General features: G+C 48.2%; 1 protein-coding gene across 36 annotated transcripts in view; it reads right to left on the reverse strand.

Moving 5' to 3' along the window:
* Positions 1-12,962, reverse strand: part of MAGI1 (membrane associated guanylate kinase, WW and PDZ domain containing 1) — a 325,450-nt gene that overhangs the window by 290,832 nt on the left and 21,656 nt on the right. The gene's annotated exons all lie outside the window — the stretch shown is intronic.

Consider the following 12,962-nt stretch of genomic DNA (forward strand, 5'->3'; position numbering starts at 1 on the left):
TTTCACTGATTAAAATACATCAGAACACCAGGGTTTGGTGGAGGAGGGAATGAAGGGGTGCACAGGTCACCAGTAACGCAATTTGAACTCCATGACCGTCTTTGTAAATTTTCATAAAACCTAACAGAGGCCAGAAGTAACGAGCAGCTCGAATTAGCGGCCTGTTGCTGACCTCCAATTGCTCCTGCATGAGCACCGGGTGAACCTGGCTCCTCCATGGGTCCCTGAGGGTGAATGTTTGTCTGGAGGCTGCGGGCACCAGCCTCACCCCGCAGAGCAGCCGGCAGCTTTGCCTGCGCTTGGACATTTGTAACTTAACTCGGCCTCTGCGGAACCGAATCAAGAGGGAATTTGCGAAGAGACCGCAGTTTCCCTTGGACTTCTCTATTTTGCTATAGAAAAACAGTGTCAGAAGGTGCAAAACCACCTGCAAGAAATAGTAGATGATGTGAATACCTCCTCTTTTCCATTAGGGTCAGAGAGTCCAATGATCTCAGCATTTATTGAAACGCTCCTAATTACACAACTCCTCATTGCGTTCATTTAAACGCTCTGCCCAGCGTCCCAATTAGTGTGCTTTATCCGCAGGCACGTAAATCACCCAGGTGAGACTTGGGGAGCTGCAGCTCCACGCAGGGCAAGCACACAGACCGCGCACGCGAAGGCACTTGGGAGGGCCTCCCTTTTAACTGCGTTCTCACCGCTAAACCTCCAAGCCTCGGTGGTTGGCCTCGAGAGCGATCGCTGCTAGAGCCTGCGCTGGTGCATCTTACACCACGTAGGCTCTACCTTTGCAGACGTATGTCTGCTATGCGTGACCACTCACGGTGACTCAGGGATGAGCCCCAGACTATCTCAGAGAGGATCTCCTTCCAACAAGCCTGCCGGCGTCCACCAGGTGTGCCAGGGGGCAGCGCCACCGCCCCCCTGAGATGCTCCTCACCTCGGTCCTCCAGCGTGATGCCTCCACAGACCTGCCCCGTCCGAGCCCCCTGGGGGTCCTGAGCGTGCACAACCGCTCACCCCCAGCTCTAATTCTCAATCACACCCGGTCCCACGTGGTGATTTGGGTGCTGTGTTATTTGTACTTTTCAGTCTATTAAAAATCCCGCAGCTCCTTCCACATGGACGTAGTCCTGCGAAATAGTGCCCCAGTTCTCAAAACTGGGTGAGGATGAAACAGGATAGGAAAATAAAACTGCTTGATAAATGCACAGCAATCTCCTCACACTCCTGTAAAGCGTAACTGGAAATGACATGTATTTTAAAAGGGTAAAATCTGGGAACTGCCACCCAAACTGTAAGTGACGCGGCAAACCCTGCTTCCTTCCTTCCCTGCGGCCAATAAAAGACGAAACGCTCCAGAAATGAGTCACCTCCAATTCCCACTATCAGCAAGAACCTCCAAAAAGTGCCTATATTCAGTGATAACACCCCCCTCAAAACAGCCACAGAAACACAGGGCTTTTAACCGAAGAAGGGAAAAACGCCAGCCCCGGGGGCTCTTGCTGCAGTGCAGGAGGAGATGCAGCTCTTGCTCAAACCTCTCTGCTCCCCACCCAAGGAAGAGATGCTTTGACATGCAGCTCGCCATGGGTAGAGCCCTGCAGCCCCCGTGGGCAGCCCGGTGCAGGGTCAGGCCCCTGCCCACCTGCGCCCTGTGAGCACCTGGGGGATGCGGCACCGCGCATCCCTGCTCTGGAGGGAGCTCCAGGTGCGCTCCCAGCCACCCTCTTTATTTCATGCCCAGGCTTCAAAACGTTTTCTTCACCTTACTCCCTTCCAGTACGCTCACGGCTGCTCTCCTCTCTTTCTCCCCTTAACTTCCAGCATTCACCACATTCAGATGCCCTGCGGGTCTGCTTTGCCACCGCAGCCACGTCGCACAGGCAGTCCCCGCTGCAATCCTCCAGCGCTGCCCTCCTGCTCTAAGTCAGCTGTTAGTAGGGTCATTAGAAAAGACATAATTGTAGGTAAATGTTTTTTGGGAGATTACTCTCCCAGCAGCATCACAGTCCCCATGCCTCCTGGCACCAGCCGGGCTGCATCCCGGGACCTGCGTGGAGCAGGCTCAGACCTGGCAGCCTCCTTAGCAGAGTCTGAGACAGCAGGGGATGAACTGTGCCAAATGCTCAGCAGAAATTTTAGGGCCGCCCGAGCTGAGCAACGGGGATGAAGCCTGGGTATAACATACATCAGCGGAGCCTAAAAATGCAAGCATTTCCACTTCCAAGGCTCCAGCTTTATCATTTCACACAGAATTACAGCGTTTCTTAACATGCACACATTGATGCATAGCAAATTGCAACAAGAATAATGGGAGGGCAAGAAAACAATGGCAAATTAGCAAGATAAAACCAACTGTGACAGCATGAAATTCTTGTCACTCTTGGATTAGCCTCTAATCCATTTATCAGTCACTCTGGTTTTTGGGTTTGTTTCCACAAACTCTAGGGAGGTGATCTGAGAAACGTGGCATTTTTTCCTTCTGTATAAACAAAAAACTGATCTGTGCTGCATATTTTTAAGATTAACAATCCAAGGTCAACCTCTTGAAAGGAGAAATAATGGTAAAATATTTTTCCAAACCACGTTTCAGCAAAGGAGGAATTTCATCTTGACGTAGGATACTTGTTTTTTAACCTAGATAGGCTCTAGGACTTTTTTTTTTTCTCCTTTAACAATATCAACCAGTTAGGACTCCCAAGGCCTGATTAAATGCCCACCCTTCAGGTCAAATCCTGGTTACCGAAATGACAAAGGTCAAGAGATACAGAAAAAAAAATGGTGGTCTCATGATGGACAGAGCAGGTGTAGAAATTTTGCCTTATTCTCATCCATAAGAACGTGGGGAAAGGCAGGAGAAAAAGCATCCTTCAGCTGGAAACAGCACGCTGGGTGACACAGAGGCACCCGTCCTTCCCCACGCCAAGGCATGGGTCAGAACCAGGCCCTGGAGACCCAAAATACTCTGTGGCTTGTATTTACATCTTGCAAAAAGAAATACGGCAGAACAAATACCTCCAGAAATCGCCGATCTCCACAGGCTCCAAGTATGCTCATAGAAACTTTTACGTGCCGAGTTTTAAAGCGTAAGAGCAACAGAAGAGGGCAGCGAGCTTTTAAAACCTGTTCCCAGGCTAAAACCCTCAATTATGGAGCGAGACTAACGCAGACAGAGGTGTTTACAAGCCTCTCCGACGAGGATTTTATAAACGGAAGAGCCGCCACAAGCTGAACGGTAGCCTTGAGAGTTACAAGCGTGACACCAGGCTCTTCCTGTCCCCAGAGGGGACCCATCTCTCGCAGGTCGTTCCAGCCTTGCACAGGAGCGTTAATTTGGGACCGATGACTCACGATTCCTGTTTTCCACAACGTTCAAACCAATATTGGGAGGAAACCTGGTGTGTTTTTTTTTCTCCCCCCATAGCCGAGCGGCTGGGTAAGAACAGGAAAGACAGGAAGGAGTAAAAAATTGAGCAAAAATGGATAAACAGTGTCGTGAGCCCTTCCTGAGCCTTCCCAAGCGATGCGCTGCAGGAGATCCCATCCCACACAGGTCGGAGGCAGAGGCTGTGCATCCAAGAGCCAAACGCGCATGTGGAGCAAACCGAGGACAAACAGGCCCAGCAGACAAACAGCACCGAACATAACTTCGCACACAGCCTCTTCAAGAGCTGCACCGCTCTTGTCTCGCTGCTGGGGAGGAATATTTTAGATTTTGAGTTTTGATTTAGCCCAAACAAGAAGCCTGGCGGTGCAAACGCAAGTACACAAAGGGGGAAAAAGCAAACACAAATAGGGCCAGGCAGCAGGCCGGCAGCACAGCCCCGAGGAGCCGGCAGCCGCAGCGGAGGCGAGGACCAGGACTCCCTGGGCTGCGGGCTCCACGAGGCCGGCCTCGGCCTTCGCCGCTCGCAGCCGCTGACGAAGTTGGGAGCGTTTTTGCACTCCATCAATTAAAAAAGCTCGTCAGTAAGCGGGCTGGCAGGTGGAAACCAGTCGGACGGGCCTGCAGCCCTGCGCAGGCGCGCTGGGCCGGGATCAGGCCTCCCTGAAGGCTGAGCTAAGGGGCGGGTTACGCACGTTGGGGGTGCACGGGGAGGCTGGGGCTCCCGGCTGAGGTGGGAGCACTGCTCCCCAGCCTCCACGGGCAAAGAGGCCGCTGTCCCCGTGCCCACACCTCTCTCCACCCAGCATCCCGAGGTGCTGACGTGAACGTTCACAGCCCCTCCAGACCCCCCGTCAGCTGCTTCTCCTCTCTGAGCAGCCTCACCTTGTGTGAAGACGTTGCAGAGCCGGTAATAATTCCTACCAAACGTGACATCACCTCACTTCCTCTGGAAAACAGCGTCCCGGCCGCTCCCTGCCCGCCTGGCTGCGATCCGAGGCCTGGAAGGCCCTGGAAAGCCGCGGCTGCTCCCGTGGCTGCAGCCCCCCGGGGCGAGCGATTCCTGCAGAAAGCATCTCCAGCATCCCTGGTATTAAACCCTTCCGGCAAAGATGAAGTTTCTTAAAGTTTGCACTTTTTTTTTTTTTTTTCCCAAAGCTCTGCAAGTCATTTCGTTCCAAAAAGTTGCCCTCACAGGCTGAATTTGTGGGCAAAGGGAGATCTCGCACACGAAGAAGCAGCCCAGCCAGCTGACAGGCTGGGGGCACTGCTTCCAGCCCCAATCCTGACCCATTATCCCCCCTAGAGGCACGGGTAAGCACCCACATTATGCAGGCAATTGAAGAAACCATGCAGATGGTTGTGTCACCCCAATTTCCTGAGATTAATCCTGTTTCAAACCCTTATCTAAATACAAATAGGAAAATATACAATCAAGCAAACATCAAAAAAAAAAAAAAAAAAGACTACGACTTGGCTGGACAAGAGCTTTATGAGGAGCAGCTGTTTTTTCCCCAAGGTTTCTGAATTATTTTATTAGGATTCCAAGAGCTCTTAGAAGAGGCTGACAAGACCCCATTAAATCACCTAACATTTAACAGTCCCATTTATTACATTTCCCCCTTCCCCCTCTTCCCAACGCAAATCAATCTTTTTTTTTTTGTGCGTGTGCTTATTTCCCACCCTCACCGGTTCTGCACACAATGGATTTCTATCACAATATTGGATGGGGAGCACCTCATCTATTAGAATGCCATCAGTATCAGCTCCGTACGTGATGACTTCTGAGAGGAAATAACATTGCTTTATTTTTTTCCCTCCCTCTACAGCTTCACATTTTCACATTTTCTGGCCAGGAAAAGGGCAATGTGCTCTCAGACTGGAACTGATAAACACACCATGGAGCAAAGAAAGGCCTAAAGGCTGAATGAGCCGGTCTTAACTCCTGCGGAAAAATGTTTTTTTTTTAAGACCAAGTCTGAAGAAAACGGTACCTGGGGAATATACTGAATGAAGGACGAAAGATCAGGTTTTTTTTGTTATTTTGGTGCCAACTGGAACCCAACCGACTTTCATCCACAAAGTTATTATAAGCTAATGAATGAAAACGCTCCAAAAGAAAGCACAGCCAAATAGCTTGTTCCAACCTCAGCAAAACCTGGCTCAGCAACTCTTCCAAACAACCTGGAGCCAGCTTCCAGTGCAGGAACACATCTCCCTCCCATTCAGGAATGACATTTGCCCCAAGACCAAAGGTTCTGCCCTGCGCTATCAGACGTCAGACCTGTGTTCCCAGCCACAAAGGCAGCAACTCCCATCAATTCGGGCACAAGGTTACGTACAAGCTAGGCGCGTGGCACTTGCCTTAGCTGGGAGATATGAAAATGAAGTAAGTGCCATCAGATGTGGGATAACTGCTGGGAGAGAAGTGTGGGGGAATTCAGGACATCCACAACAGCGCGTTGCCTGGTATTCCCCGGTTGGAAACACTCGGAAATATCCCCACTGCTGTGGTCTCCTGCAGAATGTGCTGCACTATGGTAACTGCTGTGGAGAAAGGAAGGAGCAATCCCTTCTGGTGTACAAACCCACGATGCTCCATGCTAAACATTACTGCTGGCAGGCGAGAGCATCCAGGCTGGACCAGAAGAGGACACTGGATAGAGCAGGGACAGCAATGTCTCCTAACACGCTCCAGAGAAAACTTCTTCTTAATATCAATTTATATCCTGAAATATGAATCCCTAGCCCTTCCAACATTCTTAATTTCAAAGGGCTGTTTTTTGTTTTGGGTGGGTTTTTGCCTTAATCTCAGCTGCTCCAACAGTTCACATACACTACTTAATTACTGGCATCGTCTCAGACGTTGAATTTTGGCCCTCAGTAACATCCTGCGGCAAGAAGCTCAGCAAATTACCATGGGGAAAACATTCCCTGATTCCTTTGGAGTGCAGCATTAAGGCTGCATAGTAAAATTCCCAAAGGCCAGGAAATGAAAATATTAAATATTCTAATAACATCACTAAAGAAGTAATGTTTTACATATATGTCGTTCCAATCAAATATTTTTCCTGCTTAATCATTTAGGAATGATTAAACCTCAGTGCAATTCGTGCTGGTGTCAAATGCTCATACACAGAAAAAGAGAAAGGAAGGACTGCACACAGAAATCCTGTACACGATATAACACAGCCAGGCAACCTCTACTGCAGACACTTGAATTTCACATTTTCTGGTTTTGTTGATTCTAACTAGACAAGCTTAATGGCACCGTAATTATATAAATTACCTGGCATATATAACACTGCATAAATACATGATAAATGAACCGTTGCAGAGGAAACACCACAGAAACATCACAACTAACCTTTTCTTTGGTTTTCCACCTAAAAAAAAAACAAAGACCATGCAACTGCAGTAAAATATGATGAGCAAAACCAGCTTCTGTAAGAAAGCCTGCTTCCTGCAGACCTTTGCTTAAATCTGGATAATTAAAGTATTTCCAAAGGGACTACAAACCAACCTAAGGGAGGGCACAGACTTGAAATATATACACGTATTATAGAAAAATCAAACCATAGGCTTTTGATTACAGCCAGAAGAATAAAGCATCCGACTTCAGTCTTCAAAGACAAGGAAATTCAGAAATAACACTGACTCTCCTATTACTCATCCTGACTGTTCTTGGTTGTTAAAATTCACGCAGGCCACCCAAAGTTAAGAAACCTCCAGAAAAACGTTCAGCTCAAAGGGAGATGTAAAGAAGAAGCCCAAGGCAGGTTATGTGGTTGAAATGTAATGCACAGCATCCATCAAGAGTGTTGTATATGCCATTCCTGAACTGCAACAGTCACACTCATATGGTTATAATTTACAGATTAGCACTAGGTAAAATAAGAACTTCCTCACACCTTGAGCTGAAATACCAGATATTCTTCCCAGAGTTAACTTCATCCTCCCTTACCTTTCTACAACTGATTGCCATTTTTCATGGCGATAGCATATATTTGGCAAACATTTAAGCTCTTAGCTCTGTTTCACTTACGTTAGGTGGTAGCTCGATGTGCATTGATACCAAAATTCTCACACACACACACAAAAAAAATCCCACAGCACTTACATGGGGCTGAGCTTTCTAGATCAAGGCTGCAGGGAGGGAGGACGGATGACTCAAGGCCGGTATGAGAGGGCCGTTAATTACAGCTCTCACGTACGCAGGATCGTGCCCGTACGGGCCTTTCCGAGGCTTCCTCATCTATGGCTGCGTGAGAGGAGCGTTAGCGCAGACGGAGCAGGAGGGCGCCTCCAACCACACAGGCTGGGAAATGTGAAACACGGATCAGCCCCGTGACTGAGGCATTCCTCCATCGCCTCCCAGATCAGGAACCGCATCACTACAGAGCCAAACACACCCTTAAGCCTGCCGTGATGCTTTAGGCTACATTGGGCACAAAACCAGACCGAAACACCTTCCCACGGGGCTGAAGAAGACCTAAACCCCACCAGCTCACTGGGACAGCAGCAGGACAAAACACCCCCAAACTCGCTGTCCCCATCCGCACCCCATAAACTGGTGCACGTGGCTCCAACCCCCAGGAGATGGCTTTTCAAGGTGTAAAATCCCATCTGGGCCAGGAGAGCCTGCAGCTTTATCGTCTCCATTGACTTCTGACCACACAAGGTCCTCATCTACACGGCAGCCGCCTCTTACATGAGCACCGCTGCAGCTCCGCTCCTGGTGGCTTCTGCACATTGTTTAGGTCGAACATGAAGAGGGTTGCAAGTAAAATCACCAAGTGCTGCAGGAACTTGCACCGATTTGTTAAAAAAAAATGGCTTGGAACCAACATTTTCATAAAAGGCGCTCCTGCCTCACCCTTTTCCTGTAGGGAAAGATGATGAATACTGGAAATAAGTAGAGTTTTGAGACGAAGCTCCCAGCGAAGCAGAAAATGACCTGACAAAATCAACTTCTCCCCCCATCAGACTGTCTTTAAACCAGACCTTACTTTCTCCTGTCCATTTTATTTCCTCGCCCACCGCAAGCCTGTGTGTGAGGACAACCGTGCTCGGCTCAGCTACTCTGTGCCCAGCGCTGAGCTAAGCACGGCATTTCCCTTTGGAATGGGGCAAAGCTGTGCCTGCAATCGTTAGAAAAAATAAATATTAAATATTTAACATTATATCCTCTATAATATATATTAAGATCTCAAATATTAAATTAACTTACACTGAGCTTTTGACCCACTGCAAACAATTTTTCAGAGAAGTGGTATTTACGCGACTAGCCAACAACTTTAGAACAACCCTGTAAAGCAATTAAATGCTGCTCCACAGCGCGGGTGACACGGTGTCATGGATCATCCAGTGCCCAAACTGTGGAACTGCTGATTTCAGTTACGGGCAACAATCTGGTAGTAAATACAACGTCGTGTCCTGGCTGACAACTGACTGGTATCATTAGGAAGTATGTGTTGTACCAATTACAAAATTAATTATAAAGTCATGTCAGGTCACTCAGTTGGAAAACAATTATTTCACTTCAGGACAATAAATGAGAGCCGGTACCCCACCTTGAGCAGTATGCAAACTGCAGTGGATTGCTTGGGACTAACCCAGCTCTCTGTAGTGCTGGCAGGTACCCCAAATACCTCATGGACTTGAGACGGATGCGTATCGCCTGGGAAGAATCCAGCTGGGCAGTAAGGAAACACAGCGGGTGAAGATGGATGGCAAAGAAAAACTGCGACCCTGGTGAACAAGTTCTAGTTTACCTGCAGCCAAGGAAAATTTCAAACATAACAAGCACGGGTTACTGTCTGGTTATCAGTTACGTTTCTGGGGCTAGGCTGGTCGATGGCTTTTCTTTTTTAGCAGTTTTGTTGAGGCAGTACAAGAACTTTGGTAAAGTGTTGGTGGTGTCATTGTGCTGTGACAGAAAATCCGCACTACGTATTTCCAGGGTAAAATTCTCCATGCACGCTTTCCCCACAAAGCACCCGCAGCCTGGCACAGCTGGGGCCGCTCAGAGCCGGGCACTGAACCTCCCCGGGTTACTTTAGGGACTTGCATCTCAGTCACCTGCTGCGTGACAAAGAGCACAACAAAACAAAGCTGGCTCCCAGGGAACAGTATAGAGATTTCACATGTGTAATATATGCAAATATCAATAAAATATGCACACATATGTACAGGGTACGAGCTGACATTTCCTTAATGCAAATAGCCCGGCCCTGATGCTTCCTGAGGCTACGGGGGTGATCTGCAAGGTGCGGATGCCTCCTCAGCACAGCACGCAGGTGTCTCCCTGGTTTTCCATGTTAATTCCTGAGCCCTTGCCTCCGGATTTGCCTTGGCTTTGGTATGCGGCTGCCATTGTCCAGCGCTAGCTCCCGAGGCTGCTGCGGATGTGCACATCAGGCCCGTTTCAGAGAGTAGTGATCTCACAGATACAGGGGACCAGTTTGCATCTCAAAGCACAGCAGGTTTAAATCTTCTGCCTCAAAACCCATGAGAATCAGTAAACGTTATGCAAACCTCCCTACTTAAAAGCTAGATAAGAGAGAAGTAAAACTGTGCTTGCTTTGCAATGGTTAATACCCTCCCAACACCATGCACGCTCACCAGTTAAAACAAATCAGACTTACTTCTCCAAGCCATAACAAAGCCCAGAAGTCTGCAGGCTCCGAGCAGCGTTAGAGGCAGCACTCTCATTTTAGCACAGTTGCAGGGAGCTCTGTTTATATAAACACCCTCGCCGTTTCTGCTGCAAGTGCATGGACGGGAGGTCTCTGCTACCTGCCCTGTCCTTGGGACGCAGCTCGCCTGCTCGTTCTGCTTCACGCCGCGACCCGGCTTTCCTACTCGAGGCTGGACTGGCTACGGCTGAACTTCACCAGAGGCCCCCGGGAGCAGCATTTTACAGCCTTGCTCCGTTCGTTCTCGGTGCACGCTCCTGAGTCGCTGACGCTGCAGGGAAGAGGCAGAAAGCAGCCCGGCTGTCCCCCCGGCACAGCCAGCCCGCGCTCCCGCAGGGATGCTGCGCGCCTCCAGCACCGCTTATTTTATTTTTATTTTTTATTTTTTATTTTTTTATTTTTTATTTTTTATTTTATTTTTATTTTTATATTATTTTTATTAAGGCGCTTATTTTTTTGTAGTCCTTAATTCCCCTTCCAAGCACCCTCCAGCACATCGTGCCACGTGGGAGCCAGAGCGCGGGCAGCAGGACGGCTGTTCCCACATCCCCTGGGCGCGTGCACTGCCCCATGCTCCACAGCTCGGAGCCGCTGGCGAGCAGCAGCAAGAGCAGCAAATTTCCAAAATCCCACTGGCCCCACAGCTGCAGACAGGCTTGCATCTAAAAGTGATTTGCAATTCTTGCCATGGCTTTTACCTTATTTTTTAATGTAACTTTTGCTATCTATTTTCCATTTTGACATGTTTTTCACAGGCCTGTCTCTGCTTACGGGAATGATATTTGTCTTTCTTACGAAATTTTACATTTAAAGCTTTTTCTCAGTTTTAATCAACTGTCTCTATTAATTTCCTCTGCAATTCAGACAAAGTTTATTTGTATCAGTTTCTCAAGCTATATTCCCTCCTGCTGAATAAGGCTCGAACACACTCATTTCCTTATGACGGATTATTTTAATTAGATTCTAATCCTCTTTGAAGTGTATGTCATCCCTGGATGGCTTCCATCTCTTTTGGAGTTTCACCTTTTGTGTTACCTTGCCAGGACTCGGCTCCCCAGCAATCCAGCTCTCTGTAGGAGCACACAGGAGCGATTCAAGCACCTTCCTATCAACAAACGTTCAGTTTTGCAAAACATACTGGTTTATCTGGTTTCGCTGCCGAAACTTCGGCTGCAGCCTAAGCTGGTTTAGATGGTTAATAAAACATTGCGGGTAGACCAGATACATGAAAGTATTTAAATCCAGCGTGCTGCAAAGACATTATTTCCTTTCAAGAGTGCCTGCTGCTCGCATCTCTGACGAGGGTCTGCCTTAAACAGGGAGAGGTGAGGGATCAAGGACGGCTGCGGCAGGGGCTGCTGCAAGGCAGAGAGCTGTAGGAGGAGGATAATAAGGAGGGAGGTTACGGAGAGCTTTAGAAGAGGTGATATTCAAGATATTATGAGAGGAGATAGCAGGGAGGTGTGGTGCGGGGCCTGCTGGGAGGGCAGGCCGGCAGCATCGCCCTCAGCCATCACACGGGGCAGCTGCAGGACTGCGTGTGACCTGTTCAATTTTAAACACATGGGATGCAAAAGTCTTCAAGGACTGACCAGACAGGCCCTCGGAAGGCAGATCCATGTGGGATCCCTGACCAGAGCAATCCCTGGAATAAGGAAACCCTCTGGGCTGAGGGAAGCCAGGGGATGGCATGCCCAGGAGCCCATGGAGCTGCCCCCACCCCTGCTGCTCCCTGGCTGCCCATTTACAGCAGCAGAGGCTGTACTGGCCTCACAGCACAGCCACTGTTACAGAGTCATGCCCTATAGCATCTACTTCGTCTGTATTTCAGCCCTTCAGTTGTTCTTAATTTCCAAAGGCATTTTGAAGATGTTTGAAACACGCACACAGCACAAGTTTATCCGGAAAACTGCCCGGCCAACATCTGAGATTAGCAAGCACTTCACCAGCAAGTCCAAGCGTTTTTGTTCACAAGCTTCCTAGGAAAGAGAGCAAACCACAGCCGCCTTCCCAGGAAGCTGCCTTTGCGAGGAGGGATGGAAACAAAGCAGGGGGAAAGGGACGATCCTCGCATTGTCTGACATTTTGTGGTCATGGCATAACCAGCCGGGCAATTCCCATGAGAGAAGTCTACAAAGACATACTGGCTGGGTAATCCTAATTAAAAAAAAATAAATCCTAATGTATGGTTGCCACATTTAGCCTAGCCAGGACAAAAGCATGACCAAGATTTGTAGGACTAAAAACGATTGTGCTAGCCAAGTCTGATGCGTCTTAAATCTTCGTGCTCACAGAGGGCAGAGAGTCTAACGCTTTTAGTAAACCTTTGTCTTCTCCTCACACCAATAACCACACATCTGAGATCCCCAAGTCTTCAATCATTTTTTAAATTCCCAACTGTCTGTAGTTCCTAAAACCCCAAGTAAACACTGTCTCTTGGCTTGGCCATTTGCAAGAGAAAGTAGCAGCTTTTGTTGATGAATGATAAACTTTGTCAACACAAGGGCAGGGGAAGAATGGACCAAACGCATCGCAGGGTCTTCAGCAAAGATGCAGAAGTAATTGCAGCTGACAAGCATTAATATGCTAAACTTAGCAACCTCCTGTTTAATTAAGTTTTATCAAAACTGCCATCGTTTTGCACATCTCGAAGAACTGTGTACGTTTCTGGGATACTTGAAGGATCAATGTAACACAGATCTAAAAATGCTTAAATTAAATGAAATCAGTTCTAACTCCACTTCCATGGATTTTCTGTAGTGCGTTTTCCCCACTTGCATCTCAGCTTGATTTTATAGCTATTATCATATTGCTGTAATGCAAAGATTAACTTTCCCATTAACCGCAAGTAAATATATTTTAACAGTTCAAAC

This window comes from Anser anser (genome assembly GCF_964211835.1).
Source record: "Anser anser genome assembly, chromosome: 12".
Classification (NCBI taxonomy): domain Eukaryota; kingdom Metazoa; phylum Chordata; class Aves; order Anseriformes; family Anatidae; genus Anser; species Anser anser.